At 38.4% G+C, this 20,737-nt stretch overlaps 1 protein-coding gene and 1 long non-coding RNA gene across 4 annotated transcripts in view; one reads left to right on the top strand and one right to left on the bottom strand.

Moving 5' to 3' along the window:
• Positions 1-20,737, bottom strand: part of GNAL (G protein subunit alpha L) — a 183,690-nt gene that overhangs the window by 27,736 nt on the left and 135,217 nt on the right. The gene's annotated exons all lie outside the window — the stretch shown is intronic.
• On the top strand, positions 1,836-13,997 carry LOC137475417 (uncharacterized). Its single transcript, XR_010999882.1, has 4 exons — positions 1,836-2,240; positions 4,329-4,576; positions 4,790-5,021; positions 6,123-13,997. It is a non-coding gene; the product is annotated as an uncharacterized lncRNA (long non-coding RNA).

The raw sequence follows: 20,737 nt of genomic DNA, 5'->3' as shown, positions 1-20,737 counted from the left end.
GAAGAAGAAGAAGGACCTTTATCCTCTGGGGTCTCGGCTCTGCAATGAAATGAAACTCTCAACCACACAGAGTTGGACATTTTTCAAGCAAGAAATCTGAGAAGGTTCATTAAGTGATACCAGGCCTAAACTGCAAAGTTACAGACAAAGCCTCAGTGAAGGAATATAACTGTCTTTGCCCAGTACCTAAAAATTGAATTTTTAGATTGACTGTGTATTATTTTTAAAAATGGTCTTCCCTCCCCTAAAAAAACTTTTCTTCAAAAGGGCTTTTAATAATAAAGTGCACTACAATTCAGTGAAAATTAATTAGGGAGTAGACACTGTATTGAAATCATCACAGAAACAGAATTAAACTACAAAGTTTTGTTGCTGTTTGTTTCTTCTACTTCCAATCAAACATGATTTTTGCTCCCAAACACCAGAGCACAGGTATAGCAGCCAAATCTGCAAGCATTTATTTTAATCAAATAAGCACACTGATAATTGCTAATCTTATAATCCCTTCAAATTGTTAGTAACCTCCTGAATTAGATTACACATAATCCAGTCCTAACACCAGCACTACAAATGCTGATCTGCTCTTAACAAATGTCTGTGCTGAAATACGGTATCATGCATTAGATGTCAAAGCACTTCCTTCAGAAGAATAATAACTTTGCTTTGTGGGGCATTACTTTGTTTGGGGATGCCTTGACAAAAATTTTAAGTAAATCCAAAAAGTACAGGTTTGCAACACAACTGTGATATTTTGAAAGCAAAAGCCATTTATTATCTCAGCAGATACTGACACTTCATCCATTTTGCAAGACGGTTTTTTGAGAAGGTCTCAATGCAACTCATTCAAAAAGTGAAAACAAATAATACTCATACTTAAATGAACTGTTTTTGACTATGGTTTCTAAATTTCAGTATTTTTAGAAGTATTTCTAATACCTTGAAAACCCTACAACAAATCAAGACATGTAAACAATCAACAACAACACATCTTTAGGACATGTATCTTCATTTATTGGTTACGTGTTGGATTTGGGGCTGGTCTGACCTAAATTCAGGTCAACCACTGCAATGCACTTCTGAGCAGATTTGGTGTTGAAACATCCTGTGGACAGAAGCCAAATCAGAGAAGTGAGAAAATGGGGATGTTTCCAACCTTTCTTAATGCCTTGTGCTTGTTTCTCCCCATCTCAGCACTGAGGAATTGTATAATGGGCTCCACCTCCACCCTTTGTGGATGTCCTGGGCCACCTCTGCTCCTCTAGAAAAGACATGGACATCCCATGCCAGCAGGAAAGAAATGATGACCAAAATTAATCTGGAGCATAATAAAAGTGCACTGAAAAACTGCTGATCCTTTCCTCAAAACTGACACCATTTTCAAGGTGAGCATTTTTCTCACAGAAGCTACAAATAAGAGGGAATTTTAATAACTTTAGAACAACAGTAGGTAAAATAAACACAAACAAATGGCAAGATATTCTGCCTACGTGGCAGTTTCGAGCTTCCCTGTACTTTTTCATTATGTCAGAATGATTAAATATTTCAGCTATATAGAAGGACTAAGAAGTTCAGTGCAAGAAAAACTTTGATTCTACCAAGACTCACTCATAAGCATAATTTTAAGGATGTAAGTAATCCTACCAAATACAACAAGACCTTGGAATTCAATGGGACAGCACTCATGCTTAAAAGATCAGTAATGTGTGCAAAATTCTGGATGTCTGGAGCCTGAAGGTTTTTCCCCCTCAAAGCAAATGAAGACCCCACTCTTCACTCACTGCAGCCCAACTCTAAACCCCACAGTCAGAACTACTGCCCAACACCATGTGACATCACACCATGTCTCTGTACTTAGAAAGTACAGAGGTGGCTTTTTATTCTAGGCTATGATCACAACTATGTCATTCTCCACAAGTGTAATTATCTTGCTATTAGGAGTAATCTGTAATTTTTCAAAAATCCAGCAGCTTTAGATTCAGATTGTTAGCTCTCTCTCGTATCTTCCAACGCTTACCACAGGATATAATAAGTTCAAGAAAAACACCCTACCTAACAGTGGTTTTGCCCACATGTGACCCAAGGGAACCACCAGCACTGACAGGCTCCTCTGCAACCTCCATCAAGCCACCAGGATCAGCAGGCTCCAGATTTGCCTCCTAGTATGGCACACTGTATGTGAAATACTTCTCATTATAACGTGGCTGATCCTATGGGAACACTGCAACAAAGACACAGCCTAGGTCAGTGTCCTTCCACTTTCCAGGAAGCGCCTGCTGTCTCCCTGGTGACTGCCATGGGCAGTATCATTTGCCACACCAAAACAGGGGCTGGCCCATAAGCTGAGGGGGCCCCAGGACACTCACACCTTATACAGCAAGACCTGCACACTGATCTGTTGAAACAACTAGGAAAACTCCATAATTTGCCATCATTAATGCCAACTTGCCTTTTGAGAAGAACAGCCACACACAAGTGCTAAGGAGGTTTTGTTAATTATGCATGCAGGATTTGCTTTCCAGTGTAATTGATTTTCTTCAGCAGTTCACCTTAAAATGTCTTCTGCTCTGGCAAGAAGTACATCATCATGCAATACCCATGCCCTGTTTAATTACATCAGAAGAACAAAAAAGAAAAGACCAGAAAAGTGTATTAAGCTATAGAAGCTCAGCTCTTTACAACCCTACCCCATCTCTATCCTTTTATATAGTGTTTTTAAGTTAAATTTGTTTGCTTTGAGAATGTGAATGACTGTGGTCTTTATATGTGACAGAAGAGAGAGGTGCTGGAAGTAGAATATAAGAGCACAGCATTGGTGATTCAACTAGAATTTTTTTTGTATTTACTGCTTCAAACACAACTATACTGATTATCACCATAAGTGTGGTAATGAGCTGGCTACAATTAACATTTAGTAGAGATAACATACAGACACCAATAGTCAAAGGTATGCCCATGCATAACACTGAAAATTCAGCACCATGAGGGATTCAGAGTAAGAGTTTTACAAAAGAGCCAGTGCACTGTGGCATCATAATTTCTACTAAAATGATCAATGTTTTAACATTAAACATGACCTACAATTGTTAAGGAAAGGAACGGAATGAAAGATATAATGAGAAAGCAATGTTTTAACATTAATAAATAAAAATAATACTACCAAACTACACCCGACTGAGAAAGTGAATTATGACATGACATGAAATACACATGCAGTGTTTTGATGGAAAAAAATGCATTTCCCATAAACCCACACCCAAATATTTTTAGGCAGTCCATATTTTCTGTTAATAAACCCATTTACCTAGATGAGCACCAAATCTAGACAAGATAACTTTTATTCTAATTATCCTCAGAATACACATTCAAGTGATCAGGATTGCCCCAGGCAGCCATACAGCATGTTTAGAGTTTTACAGCTATATACTGATATACATATTTATCAGTGTTGAAGAGCTTTGTCCAATTATTCACATCATCTACTGAGCATCTGAAGAAACATCTCTGAACACAGCAGGACAAAGAGAAATGTGGAAGGAGCAGTTTAGATAGAAATATATCAAAATTGAAACCACGAAAGAAAGAAAGGTTTGCTTATTTATAGTACAAAAGAAATCCCATCTGGTCAGGCTGTGGGTTTTTTCTTGTAGAAATTAAACAGGAAATTAATTTCTCCCCTTCCCCCTCTTACAGAGCAAGGCATTTTTACTTATGATGCCAAAAGCTTGATATTTGTAGATTTGTCTGCCATCAGTCATTAATCAGCCTCATATAGTTTATAGGTAGACGGATATTTCCTGACAGATACAGAAAACAGATTTAGAACCGAAGCCGAAAATTATATAAAGACAGATATATAGATACACATCTTAGCACCCTGGAGTACATTTCCAAAAATAAACTAGTCAAATGGTTATCTTCCTAAAAAAGCTGATTGCATAAGCATAATTACACTAAACACAAGTACCTGCACTATCTCTGTGCATGTTATAAATAGTTCAAAGTTACATTATACAGTCTTATTCTAAAACGCTATTGTTCTAAGTTCATGCTTCTCTCATAATCCTTTCTAAAAAGGCCCTAAGCTCTCACCACTAGTTATTTTCTGTCACTGCTATAGAACTTGTTAGAATCCAAATACACTACTTCCACCTTGCAACCTGCACTCATTATCCCCAGAAAAATTCCAGCAGTTAAGAAAGTTGCTTGATTCTATCACTCTTTTTCTACTGATGACCAGGATTCCTCTGCTTGCTTACAGGGTCTTAATTTTTAACTCAAAAACTTTTTATCATCTTGGAAAAAAACAGAGAGAGAGATGTGTATTTCAGGATACAATATACTCAAGATCCTCTTCAGAGACCTTAAGCTGAGGCTGCTGAGAAGGATATTCAGTTGGATCCAAAGACTGAAAAAAATCTCCTGCCAAGTACTAAATGAGAGAAGCAGTATCTGCTGGATGCACACTGAGGAGAGTGTGCTGGGGTTTTTTCCCCACCTGTCTTGCTTTGTGACATAAAATTCCACTTGCTGAATTTGTGCAAAAAGGACCAAATCTCAGCCTAGAAACAAGTAGAAAGTGAGCATAAAAAGCACCTCTAAGAGGAGGGAGATGAACTGGCATTGTCAAGCATTACCACATAACGCTGTTCATTGGCATCAACTCAGCACTCAGACAATCACCACTGTGGTGACACAAAACATGTATATTTGTCATTAAAATGGTTAAGTCCATCAGTGATAGGTAGCTGCTTGATACAAACTCCAATTTTAATTCATCTGTTATTTAAAGGTTAAGACCAGGGGGGCAAACCTAACCCCAAGGAGGCCCTCCGTCAGCAAGAGCAGTTCTGCTGCAGGACACAAGCACGACAACGCTGTGGGAGGGGACCCTTTGCATGATGTTTTGCTGACAGCAAGGGTTTTGTTTAGAAAGAGGATACATATGAGCTGTAGTTTGTAGCAATGATGACAACTCAGAAAATATCACCTCCTTAGCTCCATTTCTGCGTGTTGCATATGCAGTAGGTAGTTCTTTCTATACATGGTATATAATGAGGAATGTTACAACTAAAAGCAAGCCAGCTGATATTACTTAAAGTTACTGAAATAACTGAGTATAACAGAGACTCAAACAAGCAAAAGACAATCCACAACAGCAGAAAAACACCTGTATGCCTTACTCAATTATTTTACAGAAAATAAGGATATTTTTGTCTTCTGTTGGGTATTTATAACAAAGTTTTTTTGATGCTTAATTTCATAGGGGCAGACTTTTTTCTGCCCTGTGTCTAGCTTATGAAACAAGTGTCCAGCCATGTTTCAGATACTGGAGGGATTAAGTGATTTCTTAGAGTGGTCAGGCACTGAAATAGGTTGCCCAGTGAGGTGGTGGAGTCACCATCTCTGGAGGTGTTTAAGAGGTGTTTGGATCCAGCCCTGGGTGATGTGGTGTAGGGTTTTACAGGGGTAGTGCTGGGTTCATGGTTGGACTTGGTGATATTACATGTCTCTTCCAGCCTTGATGATTCTATGAGTCTAGGTAAACATGCAGCTATGAGCTTATTCTACTCCCAGTGGAATTAATGCAACAACCTGACCTTCTTGCCTAGAATGAAATCAAGCACACTTTGCAATTTACCTTTGAAGCTCAGCAAGGGGTGTGGAGGCTCCTAAATACATCACATTTGTAGAACAAGTAAGAAGGGTTTTCCCAATGTGTTAGGAAACATGATTATTAAAATCCAGTATCATTACTTCAAATTATGCAAGTTGGAAGAATGGAGCAAGATGTGGAAATGAAGAAAGAAGAAGATAAATATCAAAGAAAAGACCATTTGGATAAGGAAGAGGAAATGCTGAACTAGATCTTACGAAACTCACATTACAGAAAAAAAAACAACACCCACAGGATAGGTACATAACTATGTATTTGAGAAAATTATACCTCAGATAGTATCTTCATGGTGATCCACAGGCATACAGAGAATCACTGCAGACATCTACTGAAATTTCAAATAGCTAGCTCCGTTACGGATAGCAGTATATCTGCTATATCAAGGCTTTAGCACCCGAGTCTTGTATTTTAGAAACCTGGCTGTATTTAAGCTTCTTTTTCTGAACAGGTGCCCAGACTGGTTAGGTTAATGGAAGGCTGGGTGTGTCCACATGGGCTGTAATTGCACCTACAGTCTGTGTCAAAAGATTCAAAGAGCCTGAAAAGGAGCTGGCAAGAGAAGAAATACAGGAAAAAAATTCTGAATTTCGTAAATCCATGGAAAATTAAGGCTCATGTATAACAGCTTCTTCACCAGAGACTGTGGAACAAGAAAATTTCAGCTCTTACAAGGAGTTTACAAATATTATGTCCTTGCAAAGGTTTTGCAACTATATATAATAATGCCAGCTTTGATCTAGTTGTATTTAATTCACTACCTAATTAAAACAGTTCTATCTGCCAAAGTTAATTTAAGCAGTCGTATGTTAACCCAGCATAATTTTCAAGAAATCTTCTTCCTTTACAATTATATTGCCGTATGTTAATATGATGGCTTTTAATAGATTTTTTGTTTACATACATGTCATAACTGACCCACTGAAAGACTGTATCCTAGTATCTGAGTAAAGTAGCATCTGTTCTAAGTTCCCCTGTAGCTAGAAGATTCACAGCAACTATTACTCCAACTTGCTGTTTTTTGCATCACTAAGAGCTCAGTGCAATTACTTCCTAAGTGTGCCATCTCTGCTTTGTGCTTCAATCAGTAAAATCTGTTTTATGGGTGTTTTAGTGGCAAGCTGAGCTGTAGAAGCTATCATTTGTGAGCTGGATGTGACGTACAGCCTCGCAGGTGCAGCGATTTATTTATTTTGCTTACTCCTGATAACACTGAGGTGTGTGTCTGAAAGGCCAGCACGGTATCCAGTGAGCAGGAGATTCCCCACCCTTGCTGCCTGCCTTGGTTTCCTCCCAGGGCTGGGACAGGAAATGCAGTGGTTGCAATACACACAACTCCCAGCCCTCCTAAGCAGTGTCAGCACTGCAAGGCCACTTAGTTTGGCCACAAACACGTAGGTGATTACTGACTTCTCTTTTGGTGTGGCAGATATGCTGGGAATAAACAGCAAATTACTTGTTACAGAAAGCACAACATTGTTTGCTAGCAATGGCCAAATCACAATTAGATCCTGCTCTCCAAATTCTGTTTTTCTGAGACCTAAACACACCACAAAAATTCTAGCTGACAACCAACTACTTTCCTGTGACTTACAATTACTTCAAATCAAAATGTCTTCAGCTTATTTGTGTTTTGAAGTTACAATGGTAGAAGCCATTCTAGCAAAAAGAGGCATGAGAATGTGTTGCAGCTTGCATTTTAAAGAGGAAGAGATGGGTACTGGAATATGGAGGCAGCATTCCTGTGCAAGGGAACTGAAAAGAATTAAGTTCAGAGTTTATTCAGAGACATTCATGGCCATATCTTGTTACTGTAGCTTACAGTAGGGCAGTATGGTACACTCAGATTCTCAGTTCATGCAGCAACTGTGAATTCTGAGTTCAGCTGGGTGCTCCCTTGGTTTGGCTATGGGCACTTCAAAACCTAGCCCCAAAAAGTCAAAATACTTTCCTTAAAAAAAAAAAAAAATTAACATCTGAACGAATAGTTTACAAACACTTGGCTCCAAGTGTTGAGTTACCCAAAACATTCAATGAAAAAAAAATAATCATTATTGAATGAATTTAGAGTGCATGAAACATTCTTTAACAATTTCCTGTTTCTACTCTTTGTTTCTTAGCTTCTCCTACTCTCAATATTACATTCTACACTGATTTTTTTTCCTGTTTGCAACTTGCCTAAAATAAAAAATCAACAAAAATGTACAGCCAGTGGGTCACATGGGGCTACAGTTCTTCTTTGACATCAAAGTCTACTAAACTCACAATTCCAAGAAGACTCACAGCACCTATGCAGGGCTCATGCCACATCTAATGTGCCTAGGAGCCCATATCACTATTCCTTCCAAACCCAGATGCCAATTTGAGTGACTCTTCCCCCAGCCCAGGAGAAAAACCCAATCAGGAGCAACAGGGAGGTAACAAGAGGGACTTGTTGCACTCAAGAGCTCTTTTGTGCCATTGGTGACACAACTGGCTTTGATATTTGAATTTGTCTTGATATGCCTATTGTACATTAATCTCATCTGACCCTGTCTTGCATAGGCTGCTATTGTAAGGAAATAATATAATTCAGCTTAGGCTGACAACCTTTTCCCTAAGTCCTTTTCCACAGCTATTTGCATTTACTGTAAGGGCAACAATCACTCTCCCATTTCCCAGGCTCCTGAAAGAGAAACCCCAACAAACTCAAGCCCTGAAGTTCATTAAAATACATGCACGTGCAGGATCAGAACAAAGAATGCATCACCTGAACAGATGGTTTCCAGGAAGAAGGAAGGCAGCTGGTGTTCATTGTTTTTTTTAAACCATCAATTGAAATGAAAAATTTCAACACTTTTCTTAACCTTTATAAAGGTTATGTCTCACCTGCTTGAGTATTAATAGGATGATGCTACAGACTGACCATAAGATTTCACGGCGTGGCCTTTGCAAGTGATTCTGAGTAACAGATAAGACAGTCTTGAAACTACCTAGTTTCTATTTGCGCCTCTGGTAGCATGCAGACACATGGAAACCAAAGTAAACTAAGTAAAAGTTAATCTTTGAAAGGTTCACTGAGTATTTACTCAGGTTAATGTATAATTTCTGAGGACAGATGCATTTCATGTAAAAACCCCACAAAATAAAAATACAAATTATGAATGGGAAACCTCATAGACGAATATATCAATCCAATTCATGTGTAAGTGTAAAGTATTTGCTCATATTACTCTTCTGCTTGCTGAAAAACATCTCCCAAGCTGTAAAGCTGTGCTTTCACAGCAAGGACATCCCCTGGGCAGTGGCTCTACAGACAGCTGTATGCACTTCTGCTACACTCACGTGTCTTCAGACAATGACCACAGTCTTGACAGAAGATAGAAAATTACTATATAAAAGAGAAAATTTCTAAATAAAATGCCTAATGGTAAAGACTGCATTGAGTGAGACAATGGGACACCAGGAAACATGGAATTCTTATTAGGCTCCCATGTTTGCAAAATAGGAAAATCTCCTAAGAAACAGAGCTGGTGCATTTGCCTCTCGTGCGAGGCTTTGATTTGGGTTCTTTCAGTACCTGAAGCTTGTTTTTAGACAGCGCCCTTGTTTTGTTTACAGTGAATTGCTGGGATACTCCCTTTGATTCAGCCTGACACACGTGAAGCTCCGCCAGCTTCTGTTCTGCAGTGCTGCTGCTGCACTAAAAATAGCTTCCGCTTGCTTTGGCTCCACATCTAATTTATGGAAACTCACAGAAAAAAAGGCCCCTGTTAGTGGGTGAGCGACGTACGATTCTACTGCATGTGCTGTTCATCTCACTCGGCCTCCTGAAATGCATCACTGAAAATTTAAAATTTTACCCTGCAGTTAATGGTGGGTAAGGGGAAAGACAAAAATGCTTAATATGCTCAATTTTTTTTAAGGTGCTTTAATGATAATTTAACTGAAAATGTCAGAAACTTGGACTATGATACGTAAGAATGCCTAGAATTTAGAACAGAAATTTATAATACGATTACATACCTCCTGTTGGCTCTAACAGTTTTCACATGTTCTATACAAATACTTCCCTGTGCCATGAAAGTCATCATGTAAATATGCCCTTTAAGAAATTCTGATTTTACAATCGTTGCCACAGAACTCAACTCTGTGTGAAACATTTTGCATCAACATAAATCTGACACAGAACTTTCTCTGAAAAAAATCCAAGTTTATGTTAAAACTCAAAATCAAAGTAAGTTCAAGCAAGTGGTTACATCTCTTTCTACAAAAGAATTGGTTTTAATGCTCTAAAGCAAAATTTTTCAGATGTTCAAAGTACCGCGTCTAGGAGTGTCACCAGCTGAGCTGGAGTTAGTTTCAAGGGAAAACCAAATTAGAAACAGGGATGGCAAAAGTCTGGTACCTGTATTAATGCACTTTTTTAATGGTTTAAATTTGAAGTAATGAATAAAAATTCCAAAATTGAAAAGGAAGGCCTGTTTCAAAAGTTTTTAAAGCTTTTAGAGTGAGTAATGAAGGCCGTAAGGAAATTGGGATTCAGATTTTATTTTAGATATGAGCTTTAAGTTAAGGAAAGTTCAGATGGCTATCAGCAGCTAAAGCAGAGATTTCAAGGCTTTCTCTTGTAAAAACCAGCAAATAAACTATCTGGCTTTATCCAGAAAGACTCTCTGCATAAATTGAGCAGTTTGTATGCAAACTATCAATTTAAGGATTGGTGTCTAAACTGTTATCCAAGTAGGGACATTATTTAGCAACTACCATGGTTAAAAAGGAATTTTCATAAGTCTCAAGAGAGGTTATGAGTTATTGACCAAAAAATTCCAACAGAATCCTGACACCAGTTTAGGCTGGCTACAGTTAGCTGCTTGTGAGTTACATGACTAAGTAATGGTCACAGTGAGTCCAAATAACCTATTTATGCAAAAAATACTGTGCTGTGTTACTGTTTGAAAGGTCTTTAATTGAACAAGCAGTTATTAACTTCAATAACTCTTTTTGGCAAACCCTTTTTTTAACATCCTGCCGTGGTGGGGGGAGGAAAGGACAAGCAAAACACATTACATGCATATGTGTTCAGAAGGAGGGTATAGTCTATGAGAAGAATGAAAAACAGCGCTCTGCAGCAGAGTTTTTATGTACGACTGTGTGTGATGGAGAGGAAGAAAACAAGGAAACGGTATGATTTAATGCTTGCAGGAGTGTCATTTTCCTCATTTTCCTTTCCACTCTAACCACTGAATTCTTCTATTTTCAAGGAGTTCAAACCACAGCTTTAAAAGCCTTTTTTTTTTTTTTTTTTTTTTTTTTGTATCTGGGGCATATAAACATGAAATTCTGTTTACACTCTTAATTATGAACAAGTATTGAAAATCCCTGGTCTATCTCCAACCCCAAATCAGCTTGATAGCATTCAAGTCAATGTTTACAGTCTGGCACTTGCTGCCTTTGCAGCCTCAGCTCTGTGCCTCCATGCTGCTGATGGAAGTGTGAAGCATGAAGTCCCACAGCCTTGCAGTGCAATTGCTAGAAAGCAAATGAGAGATGGGGTGTAGATGGGAGGTCGTATGCTTAGGAGGGGAAGGAGAGGAGAGAGAGCAGGGGCAGCCATCCCTTTAACCACCTCACACCCCACTCTGCTCATCTCCCCTATCAGCAGCAGGATAACAGCATGTGAATACAAAGCTCAGCCCTGCCTTGATATAATTCTGAACGTTACATAAGTGCTTGATAAACAAAGCAGACAGCTAGAAATGAGATAACCTAGCCATGTGTATATTCAGCTGACTACTCACTTAGATTCCCAGCTCATATGCTGTGACTGTGATAAAGGGCAAGAAAATAGCCATAAATACCAACCTGTAAAGGCATTCTTGATTCTTTTAGGACAATGTAGTTTTTAACACCATTTGCAGAATAAACATGCCAACATTTTAAATATGGCCAGATTACACTTTTTATTTCCTTTTTCCTCCCCTCCTCCTAAGGAGTAAAATGGTTGGCAACACAGGAAACATTTCCAAATCATTTTCTGGCCTACCCACAGCGACACAGGACAGGTCACATCTTTTACATGCACCTTCAAAAATGTGCTAGAAACGAAATGGTACTTCTTGGCTTTGTGAATTTAACTCCAGGCAATTAAGGTGAAAGATGCATTATCTAAATGTCCCACTGCACAAAATACAAGGGCAGTGTAATGGAAGATCCCAGGAAAAACCCCCGACAAAATCCCTAATGTACACCTTCCATGGCCTGGTAAGAAACATTTATAGCAATGTCAATTGTATCTTTTGTCTTAATGATGAATGAAAACAAAAGCATGAGGCCATGAAATGAAAAGTAAACCAGCTTCACATTGATCAGCAATGATAGAACTCAGTATGTTTCTAGTAAATTAAAAGGTATTTTAAAAAAAACTTTACAAGTACCTTTAAACAAAAGCACACTGCTCCAGAACAGCAACTAGAAAAGCCATGGAAAGGAAAGAAAGACTGCATGGAAAGTGCTGATAAAGATCACTGAACAAAATGAAACAAACCCAAGAACCTCAAATGAGAGTTTAAACATTAGCTACACTTCTAGAAATGTTATCTTAGCTGCATTAAAAATATACATAAAAATGCCCACAACTGCTATCTGAAGCTCCCTTCTGTTGGGCCCTCTTCCTTTAGAGCAAACAGAGTTGTACTAATAGCCAGCTTTCTTCCAACTTCCCCTGTGAACAAGGTCTGCTGGTGGATATAAGCAGTCAACCACTGCCACCAGTTCTACAAACTACCACATTTCTCTAATCCTATTCACTGTCTTGCCTGATTATATTTTAAGTGGTTTAACAGCACACGCCAGTATTTTTCGTAACTCCTTGGAGGGGTGCCTGTTACTTCTCACCCATCACCATCTCAGGTCAGACAGGAGGCATTGTCCAAATGCTACACATTTCTTATGAAGTCCAGAAGAAAAAGATGATCTCCATCTTTTATATTCAATATGACTTGATTTGTACTTTCTCAAACACTACAACTTTTTTAGAACCACAAACCATTTTTGGCTGCCCTGCACTACGAAAAGAAGCACATTCTCCCATCTGGCACATAAAGCAGTGTTTTTCATGAACAGAGTTTTCAAGGATTTTTTTAATTGGGAAATAAATCTAAATTTTTATGCATGTGTCTAATGTAACTGTTGGAAGGAAATTGCTTGCCATGAGATTTATCTTGTAGCTACAAAACATGCCCTGTGGCCATCTGGTCATCTGCTGCAGAGTTGGGGTTGATGAAGAAAAGGGAAACAGAGACATGTTTAATGACCTCTATCCTTTGGGGCCAGAAAAAGGCTTTATTGACCAATTTTATGCCTTGGTTTATCTCAGGCTCAAGCACGGGAAGAAGCAGAGACAAAACTTATCTATGTACGCAACTCTGAAGGATTGCCATGGCTCATTTAATCACCTGCAACAGGATGTGTAAGGACCTTTTGAAATTATCTGAAGTTTTCTCAACTGAGAGAATGTAATTTTTTTTCTCAAAGTTGAAGAACTTTGAGACTAAGTGTCAGGGTCCAGTTCCAGAGGAATAAGGACCATTCATCAGAACCAGAAAGTCTGGTAGCAGCTGTGACATGGTTAAGAAACTGGCTGCTGCAGCAAGATGCACGAGGCAGGCCCAAGGACTTCCCTTCTGTCCCCTTCCAAGTTCACACATTGTAAGCAGTAAAATAAAAGCAAGTCAGTACAGCATGCACAGTGGTAGTGTATCATGCTGTGAGATTGAAAATAAGATATGGCATATTTGTGAATTACAAATGTTGGCTGGTTCAACTCTGCAACATGCAATCAGCACTTCCCATAAAGAACTAGTGTTTAATTCAAACGTGTTACCATTTATGCTATACCTTTCAGCCCTCAGAAATCATTCTCAAAATTATTTGAATTTCCACTAATATATTCTTTTAGGAGGACTAGCTACTACACATGCAAAGATCTGCAGAGGCAGAACCTCCTAGTATCAGCTGGAAAATCCGCATTAAAAATAGCGAGTTTGGTTGAAAACCCAGTGACAACTCTGGAAACTGCTTAAATGTGAACCTTAAATACAAACATGATTTATGCTCGGACTACTCACTGCATGACAAAGAAAACAGCATAAGCCTCACCACTGGAAAACAAGTTTACGTTAAGAGTTGTTATCATTATTAATTGCTTTCCTTCCCAGTTCTATCACATCACAAATTAAATACGTAGATATTTTTCTAACAGCTTTCAACTACCAACCACAGCAACTAGAAGAAAATACTTATTTTAAGACAATGAAGTATTACACATGAAAATGAATGCCTACACTGTTTTTGTTCTTATTCCAGAATGGGTTCCCCTATAAAAATCACAGCCGCTCAAGAGAGATTTTTTAAAGGTCAGATCAAGCAACAGACCTAACAAAATAAAAGTAAAGAAGAGTAAGCCAGCTTAGAAAATTATATTAGGGAACTACAAAATAAAGAAAATAATTTGAGCTTTAATAATAGGCTTTTCAATTTTTCTGAAAGTCCCTTTACTTTTTGCAATTCTTCTTCTATAACTACAAGATTTTGCTGCACTGTCTGCAGTAGATGGGATAAACGGCAGAGAGTGGCTGCACTGCCTGCATGAGGAGAGATTGCAGTGGGGCTGCTCCCTTGCTAAGAATGCAGAAAGTCATCCCCACTAGAGCCTGTGGATGGAGAAGATTACTGAGTATGTTTCTCCAAAGCCTTTCTGGAAAACTCTCTCAGGAAGAGCTCTGTATCAATGCAGCCATGTTGATGAAGGGTGTGACTCTTCTCATGCTCTTCTTCCAATAAAACCTCCGAGAAGGCCAAGCCCTTCTGTAAGGCACAATCCACCCATGTCTATTGCTTTGCATGCCTAAAATGGCCAGGTGGCAGATGAAACTGTAATACAGTTTAATCAGCAGGAAACTAAATAGCATATATAATCTTAGCAGTCAATCCTACAGAAGGACACTCCATTCAAACACTGCCTACCTGCACTGTAATTACTAAAAAAGAGATACCTTCCTGTATCTATTCTAAATGCAATAACCACAGATTACACTGATTTATCCATTTTAGAGACAGCTTATTGCATCTAACAATTGAGAACTCCGAATGGTCACTTTCTCCCTAGGCTGTTGGATCACTGGAAATCCAAACAGCTCCTGCATGAACTCTTCTAACTGATAAAATGGATACTGGTCTGCTGCCTTCACTGATGCTTCTGAAATGCAGTCTGAACTTACTAACAGGCAACCTTCTGAAGACAATATTCTTTGACTCATGTGGGTGCTTTCTTATCATCTAACTTGGCTCCTCTCTAGCATCCTCTGTGGAAAATACTCTTTCTATTAAGAGAAGCATCTGACATTTGGATGGGTGTATTATGTTTGTTTTACAGAGTCTAAAGCAAATAACCCTCAAAGCCATTACTGGAAAATATCTACATAAATATCTACATTGTTCCCGACAGTTCAACAAGCATTAATGTTGGTCATAGACTTCCCACATTTAAAAGCTCTTTGGTGTCTGCATTTCACAATGAACAACTCAGGCTTTGTCCACATTTGGCACACAGTAAAAACACACTGACTACTGAACACAGTTTTACTGTTATTATAGATAGAGAAAATAGTTCTTAATGACGTTTGAATTGGTCACATTTTACACATTGGTCCTTATGCACATTAAAGTCAAAACTGTGAGCTAATTCTTTTCCAACATGGTGTTATTTTGTCAGTGTGGACAGAGAGTTGAGCTGGTTAGAGAAAAATGTTCCGCAATCACTTTCTAAATTTTCCTTGGCTGTTTAGAGGAACTTGCAACAATCTCTGCATCACAGATTAGATAAGATGCTTATGCTGCTTTGCTTCTGTCCTTAATTCTAATGTAAATATTTTTCTAAAAACTTGAAAACATCTGCATTATTAAACAAAATTTTAAAATATTTAATCTATAAAGTGGAATGAAAAGATATTGGCTGCATTTATTTTACTTTTACTAAATCTGACTATTAGGATTCACATCCCAGCTCTTACAAACTTTTAATTTGCTCTCATGTAAAGCTGTAGTGAAATGGAACAGAGTTCATTTGATGTGCTGTACAGTGAGAACTGAGAAGGACCAGACCTGTATCTGTACCACACCAAACACCAGAAGTATTGAATCTCTACTGATATTTTCTAGGCAGAATAATGATGTCCTCAGCAAAGAGTGGCACCAGCACTTACTTCACTGTCATCAGAAAGACACACTGTTATCTATGACTGCATTGTACTGAAAAAGCCAATGACTCCTCCACAGTAACCTTTAATACCAAACAGGGTAACAGCTTTTACAAGGTCTTAAGAAAGGCACTACCCCTTTTATTTTCACACATAGCTCTGAACTGAAAGACATGTATAAAGTACCCAAGGCCAAACCAGGTAATGCATTCTTGATTAAAGCTACATTTCAAAGCTCTTCTTCCTGATCTAGTTTGTCCTTTTGCTTGTCCTGTGTAAATAAGGAAGACAAAAGTCATAAGAAACTGAAGTAATGCATAACAGATACCACAAATCAGCATGATACATGATTACAGCCTGCTGTGAGCAGCTCACAAATTGAGGAGAATTCAAACAATAGCACATGTTCTATGATTTGGACTTTGAGAATTCCCTTGACTCCTTTTCCTTTGAGCAAGCCATTGAGAAACACTGACATTTGGGCAATAAAAAAAGCACCAAGAGAATACTGACTGCCCAATACAACTGCCATTGTGGTTTTCCTAGCTGCAAACTGATTCCTCCCCCTTCATCTCCACTGCTGATTTGCCACAGCTCCTTTAACCAGTGCAGACAACAGGCCATTCACGTCACTGTGCATTGTACCACACACACAGTTTCAGGCTCATCCTTAGAAAGGCATCTAACTGTATCTCAAACTACCAAAAAGAAAAATAGAAGAAACATGCCATAATTTGCATAGGATAGTGAGCAGGGGATAAAGAAAAATCCAAACAAATAAAAGAGGATGAATGCTTTCAATTTAGTCCCATTCTTTAAACAGAACAGAATATTAAAAACGTAAGCGCCAAAAGATCCCCACACCTATATACTTTCACTAACTGGGCTTAGGAATAAGTCTGCTGTAAACCCAACAAATGAGATCAGTGAAAAAGCAGTTTCCATAACATTTTATCTTACCATAATCAAACAACTTACATGGGCAGAGCAAAAATCAACCTTGAGCTTTGTGAACAGAACACAATGCAACATAGGCACAATCTTTCCAAGAAACCAAAGCCAATTTACTCCTAATTCCATCTTGCACAAGAACAGAAAGTCATGCAGTGACCTGAAAGGACTGTTTTTTTAAATGGTGAAACACTGCTGTTTGTGATACTCTAGGAACACACACAATACTGGACCATCATACTTTGTTTCTGAGTCTGCAGAATGTCTCTGGCATGGTCTGACTATAGTATGTCAGTGCAGTACAGTGCAGTAAAGCTGCACATTTGGCTCTATATCACATCTCAGCATACTCTTCCGAAAGGCATCCCCCCAAGATAATCCATGGAATATTTATGAGCTGGAGATTGAAGTGTGCCTCTGAAAGACAATGGTATAGGGGAAGTGATATAGGGGACTGGGAGGAACTAAGAGGCAGAGCCCCATTTGGTGCAGGGGAAGAAAGGGGAGGAAGGAAAGCACCTTGTTTCCAGAGTTCCCTTAACTTCTCAAGTTGGTAGCAGATCTGGAAGTCATCACTCCAGGGAGAAATACTCTGTATTACCTGCACATGTGCAACACATCCACTATTGCTCACACAATTGTATATACAGAAAGAACTTTGCTGCAGAAAACTGCATCGGGTAAATCACTTCTAGCTCAGAGCACAAACCAAGGCATGCGGATGAGTGAGTCACAGATCTGAATTGATACCTGCAACTGTATTACATTTAACTCGAAGGAGATACATGTTGTGAAAGGTTTGGAGTTTAAACATGTGAGCAGCTCCTGGGAAGAAAAGCAAAACCCGATCTGGGGCCCCATTATGGAATAAAAAGACAATGAAACAGCTGCCAATAAAGGGAAGCCCCTCTTGTGCACAGCAACAGTCACCCTAGTTGTGCGGTGCTGCCTCCCGGCACAGCCCATGTCACTCAACACCTTCCACTGTTGGTGGGAAGCATTTTTATTGCTTTTCCTGTTTTAAGTATGTTGAAACTCAATGTAATTCCATATATTTCCTCTCCTTCAAACTCCTTACTGGTCTCCAGTGCACAATAAAGAGAAGACTAATTTCAATGCCCTCTTCTGTTTACATTTTGAGAAACAACTGCGATTTGATTATTTATCTTTTAGCAAGGGAGAAATAAGTGAAGAGTCCTCACTTTCCCCAGAAATGAACATAAGTCCTTCATCCAACTGGGCAGTTCAGGCTTTTTCTGTTGAGGCCATATAACTGGAGAAGGAATGCTCCTTCATTGAAAAGGTCGTTTCTTACAGACAAAGAGGACTTCAAACAAATGAATACTTTAAAGGATTATGTTTCTAGGAAGTTTGTATCCTGAAGCCAGGTTCTACTTGTTACTTTATTTCTGTCATCATCTGAGAAATAGGTAAGTTACCTGCCTACTTTTAAACTACTTAAAAGCAGAAATGCATATAAAGCCAAATCTTTGATTTGTTAATAGTTTTATTATTTATACACAACAACAGTTGTAATTTCCAGCATACTCCAATAAGAGTTTCTGATGGATTCTTTTCACTTGAGAATCATGAAGGAAGAATGGATTTACTAATAAGATGAAAACATCTGTTCTGAAAGCAGTGCCCATTCCCCCCCCCCCCTTTTTTTTTTCTGCTGGTATGCTTTGTCTGATTATATTGATACATAAAATAGAAAATTATGAAATTATTAAGAAAAGGTCAGAGGATTGGGAATAGCAGATAGATAAGCCAACCTTACACATGCAGGTAGATATGCAAGACATCTCACTGTGACTGACAAAAATGACACATTATCTTGTATCTCAAGTGCCCAGAGGCCCAAATCATAGAAAACAGTCAATTTATCAAGAATAAAACAATGAACAAACAAAACAGGGTAAAGCAAAGAAATGGATCTGAAGTTATCAGTAAGTGGAGAGAAAAAAGGGAAATATGTCAGCCACCAAATTTAGATCAAGACCACAAGTAAGTCACACATCTGTGCACTGAAACAGAAGAAAAAAGGCAATGCAAATAAAAACCCAAACACGCTGGATTCTGCTCAGAAACTTTCAGCCAGTGTTGCAATAACTGTTACACATGTAAGGTGAAAAATCTCCAGAAAATAAGCAGCTTTTATGCTGAAATCTCTCCAAAAGAGTGTGATAGTGAGATATGCTTCTGACTCTATTTTAAGAGAGAAAATTGATTAAACATGAGTGATGATGAACCTTTCAGGGGCTGGAAAAAGCCAGTAAGTCCCCTGAAGAACCCATGATCTTTTTCACAGGTTTTCATGGATTTCTATGGAGGTACAGGGAATTACTGAATGTTGTGCTTAAAGAGCACTGTTCTCGATAAACATTTTTGTAGGGAACTTTTTTTCAGGCAAAGAGGACAGCACCACACTTGTTAAAACAGAAGCACCTGTCTTGGTGCTCTGAGGTCCACACTCCAATTTAGAAAACTAGAACCAATCCTATTAGAGGCAGAATGAAACTGAGACTTTTCACTTGGAAAGCCTTTCCTATTTCTCCTCTGGAAAAAAAGTGTAGTTGTGCTCCTAGCCTACTACTGCAGATAACACCCATCTTCTGGAGCAATGAGGCCAAGAAGAAGAAACCTGTCTTGTGAATAAAGACATTTGTCTTAAACTCATCCCACAGGCTGAAAGGTTTAGAATTAAATGTTTTGGAATTGTCCTTCAATTATTTCCTTTCTAAAGAAATTAATGGAAAGCACAACCATTTACTTTTTGCTTATTATTTTCCTCTCTTAAAGATTTTTTTTTTCTACATTTCAGTTTTTGTGGTCTTCTGTGTATTTCTGACAACCTCACAGTACACGTACTTATCTCATGTTTATTGTAACTGTCTTTTAGCCAGGCTACCTCGGCTGCTCAGAATCCAACAGTGCATTTACTCAAGTTTCTGAACATTCACCTGTGCTGTGCTCTTCATGTGGTGTGGAAATAAAAGATCTCACTAGCAATGTCTCTTTGGTTGTTTGTGGGATCTTATGTGATGGTTTGTTCTTTTTCCCTCCTCGTATCCATTCTGCTCACTTCCATCAGGACATAGGCTAAGCCCCCTCAACATTGTGCAATCCCATACATTTAACATTTGCCTCATTAAAAAGACATAAGAGACTGAATTTCTGCCAAAAATACTTTGTACTTTATTACTTTTGGTTTATTTGTGAACCCATGTTTATTATCTTCGCCCACATATAATCTTCTCTTTTCATCTTCTTTTCATATTCTAAAAAGGTATAGCTTGTTTACAACTTAGTAAAAGCATGCCTAAAATAATTTTTAATAATAATTTAAAAATTCTTTCAACATACTGTATATTATGATGATCTCCCTGACACAGGTACAGAATGGTATATTTATAAGCAAGTTAACAAATTTCTATTAATAAGCTTTGATAGAGGTCTCACCCTTGTCATTTTTACATAATATAATTTGCTGGTTACTGTCAGGTCAAAACCCCTAAATTTTGCCTGTGTTAGCTGTGCTCTCTACACCACAACCTCCTCTGGAAAACCTCCCACCTTGACGTCAGCCCCTACTGACAGGAGCTGCCTACAAACCTCAGAGGAAAGGGGTGACTAACCAGTGCAAAACACAAGCCCTGCTGTGATGCAAAACAAAACAAAACAAAAACACCAAACCCCCAAAATAGAAAGACTTCCATGTAGTTACAAGAAAATGAAACTTGGGAAAACTAGTGACTACATTTGACACCCCTTTTTTGAAGAATTGTAACAATGCTGATGTAATGAACTATAGTTCACTACAATCAGTTCTGTAGAACGTAGAAAAATGTTCCCTGGCATATGCCTCTTTAGAGGA

Source organism: Anomalospiza imberbis, chromosome 1 (assembly GCF_031753505.1).
Source record: "Anomalospiza imberbis isolate Cuckoo-Finch-1a 21T00152 chromosome 1, ASM3175350v1, whole genome shotgun sequence".
Classification (NCBI taxonomy): domain Eukaryota; kingdom Metazoa; phylum Chordata; class Aves; order Passeriformes; family Viduidae; genus Anomalospiza; species Anomalospiza imberbis.
The sequence above is the reverse complement of the archived record's forward strand: the minus strand, read 5'-3'. Positions and strand labels throughout refer to the sequence as shown.